The following is a 3,978-nucleotide window of genomic DNA, read 5'->3' as shown; positions in this document are numbered from 1 at the left end:
CCCATTATAAAAAAAAGGGTTGTTTCACACCCCAACATAGCTTGCATGCTTTTTCTCCCCCATCGTGGAGCCCTCGACCATCTCTGAGTTCATCGACCTGCTTTAGGAAGACCCCCCATGGCCCCACTTCTCTTCGGCATCTATGCAGATAGTGCATCTTTCCATCTCTCTCTCACTCTCAAGAGCCCCTTCTTATCTCTCAAAATGACATTCACTCTCGACTCGCACTCGGCCTTTCTCCGTATGATTGCACGCCTCAACATCGTCATGGAAACCTATGGTAATACATTATTTAAACATATATTCATCTTTTTAACAACGCCAAGCACTTCAGAACAATCAATCTCCAATTTTGACATTCCATTTTCCTTCATGGTCTTGAATCACATCAAGTCCATTGCCATCTTGATCTCTAGCTATTGGTCCTCAACTTTTTCCTTCTTTTATCTGCAAAACAGCTCCAACTAGCCGATCAAGTGCAAGTATTGCTAACAAATAGCATACAAAAGAACTCTTTTCAAGTGCAATGCTCATGCGGTCATGCTTTTGTTCTGCCCAAAAAAAACTCCAACAGTGGCGTCCTACGGGGGAAACTAGCCTGCTAGTGTCGAACCCAAAATTCCGGTGAAGACCGATGCCTTATCCATTGAGCTATAGATGATGTATGCTGAGAAATAAAAAATAAAAAAAACATGAACAACCAAGAGACGGACAATATGCAATCACACAAAGATGCAAAATGGTAATAATCCCCTAGCCTTGCACTGATGACTTGACTTGGCACTCCTAATGATCCTTGATGACTCCTCAATGACCTCGAGTGGGTCTTTTCCAATGACCTAAAACACCCAGGTTTATGGATGTTTACAAAGGGATTTATAGGAGCTTGGGTCCAAGTTTACAGGTAAAAGCTAGGTGGATAACAAGAGAACCCAAAACTCAGGCTTTATCCATTAGGCATAGCTAAAAGATATCAAGGAAAAATAGGTGAAAATCATTCGATCAACAAGATGATAAAAGCAAATAGAACAACTGCCCCCTTTAGCATGATAATGATAACCTCACTTGGCACTCCTAGTGATCCTTGATGACTCTCCAATAACCTCAAGTGGGGCCCTCTCAATGACCAAAAACACTTAGGTTTATGGGAGTTTACAGAGGGATTTATAGGTGCCTGGTTCAAAGTGTACATGCACATACTAGGGTGGTGGCAATCAGTGGTGGTCAACCAAAATAAGTTTCTCTCATAAAAGCATATCCCAAAATAATTGGGCAAAATGCGGTATAATGCAAATTTCTTCTGAAGTGGAACATGAAAAAAAAAAAAACTCCATTTAGGATGCAAGCTCTTCACTAGAACACCTAGATGCTGCAAGCTGGTCCCACCGGGCGTGCCACTGATAGATATTTTTCTATGGCCAGGCCATGGAGCAAACCAAGACCAAGAAAAACCTAGCAAACAAAAGAGCTCAAGCAATATGCTACGCTCACTCCCAAAACAAGGAGCCTACACAATGTAAGTGCGGCTAAATCATCTGCCAAAACATGTATCAAATTCTCTCTCTCTCTCTAATCTACGCAATGCTCGGGCTGCACATACTCGCTCAAACTCAAGAACAAAATCATGAAGACATTTATGTGTTTATTATGAAAATGGAGAGAGACACAGAGAGAGACACTGCAAGTGTTCGTGTTTAAATGTTTTCTTTTATCATGTCCAATTTACAACAAAATTTATGAGAAACAGCAGGGAGAGAAAGCTTATCCATGTTTGAAGCTTTGCCTTTGTATCTCGTCAATGGCCATTCCTTTATACACGTGCTTTCACTACAAGAGGTTGTGTGCTCTTGTGACGCTGTTAGTGATGGAAATACACTGGGTTTTTATAACCCCCGGCGTCGCTAAAACCGTCGCTAATAGCGTCGCTATATGCGTCGCTATGAGCGTCGCTATATAGCGACGCATATAGCGACGTCTATAGCGACGATTATAGCGATGTTTAAACAAAAGTCTATAGCGACGCTCATAGCGAGGCTACAGAGCCATAAATAGCGACGGTTATAGTGATGCCCGAGAGATTTTTTTTTTGGTGACAGGGCATTGAATGCCCTGCCACCCATCAACCATATTGTACTTGATTCACTTTTTAAAAAAAGTGCAAGGGTAGATAATAGACCCAAAATAGTCACCCACAAGACGCATTGTTTGCAAAATTGACAAGCGTAAAATTGACAATTGTACACATCATAGGCAAAATGAATTGATTGGCAAATGTAATAATGACAATTGTACAACATCATAGGCATAAAGAATTGATTGGCAAAATGAACTGCGGTGACAAATGTAATAATATACATGGTTCAAAAAGACGTATAAAATCCGTCTCATGATACATAAGCTATGTGAAACCCTAAACTAATGCTATCTAACTACGGCTAAACTGACGTCGTCTAGTCAGACGTCTCATCGCGTCCAAGCAGCATATCTGTCGGATTCTGCAAAAAAAGACAATAAGACAGCTTTCAGTAAGTATAAACATATAACGACATTTATAAAACAATACAAAAAATAGAAAAGAGTAAACCCTAATACTAACCATGCCGCCGCGAGAACTGAGAATGTCCATCAGGGCGTTTAAGCCCTTCCTGCCTGCGTACTCGCGCTCGTACGGTGTGGGATCACGTCCTGTCATCGACCACTATCAAAACATACAAAGATTTCATTATGTTAGAATTAAAAAACTCATAAACCCTAAACTATCGAGCATAAAGAGAAATGCGAAAACACTTACAAAATCGGCCTCAAATGATGCCCATCCCCCGCTCCCCAAGTGGTGCGAGCTCCCTACCTCTACTCGCGCTCTGGCTGCATCCTTTTGTTGCTTCCGCTTGTCGGGATTCTCGCGCGCTGCTTTCTTTGCATTCTTCCAATCTTCTTTGGCCAGCCAATCTGGCCTGTTCCACCCATGCTTGATTGCTTTTTGCACTTCGGAACGCTTGTGTTTGCAGTATTCGTGCATTCGAATCTTCATCAGGTCTTCATTGAAGCGCTGATCCCGTGTTGGACCGGGAAACTCATCATGAAGTATGCTGATGACTCTGTTTTTTAAATCACTTGGTACTTCACTCCATTTGTTTAGTATGTAGTGTCTAAACAGCTGAGAGAAAAGACCACGCATGCGCGAGATCACCTTCTTGCCGTCATCATCCATGATGATGCCGCCGCTGAAGTCGACGGAGTAAGGCAAGCCCTCTGGCTGGTGACGCGTGAACTTGGGTGTCCCGGCAGGGGTCTCTAGCGACATGTCGATGTGGGTACGGACGTCAGGTGTCTCCACCGGCGTCTGGGCCCCGAAGCGAGGAGTGTCGAGTGGGGTGGCTCCTAGCGGAGTAGGTAGAGGTGTGTAGCTTCTAGGAACAGTTAGCGGCGCAAAACCTGGCGTAGATGGCGATGCTGTGGCTGGTGCGGGGGCGGGCAAAGAAGGGGAGGGTAAAGAGCCTCGTCGAACACGAGGCGGTGTGGAGGCATCGGTAGCGGAATCTCCACAACAACCGCCACCGCCACCACCACCACTAGAGAGCCGGTGTCTAGACGAGTGTGAAGCTCGTCTCGTCGACGCCGAAGCTTCGGAGTGCGCCGAATGCTCCGAAAGAGAGGGAGATGCGGATGGAGTAGGAACGCGCAATGATGCGCCAGAGCGATGACGCTCCATGTACCACTGTCTCTGCTGCGGTGACAAAGAAGAAAGAAACTCCTTATCATCCATACCTGCATTAAACACACGAATATTTAAACTTAATATTGAATGAATAGAGTAGACAATGACGCAAAGACCATTAAATACAATGACATAATGACGCATATAAATACAATGACGCAATGAATTGAGTGATAGAAGAGGCAAGTCGAAAACTCAGAATTTTCAATCAAAGGATGTGAGCGCGAGTAGAAAAGAGCGTTATACACCATGCAAGGTAC

The sequence above is a fragment of the Adiantum capillus-veneris genome, chromosome 23 (genome assembly GCF_014529385.1).
Source record: "Adiantum capillus-veneris isolate H3 chromosome 23, ASM1452938v2, whole genome shotgun sequence".
NCBI lineage: Eukaryota > Viridiplantae > Streptophyta > Polypodiopsida > Polypodiales > Pteridaceae > Adiantum > Adiantum capillus-veneris.
Note: the sequence above shows the minus strand (reverse complement) of the source record.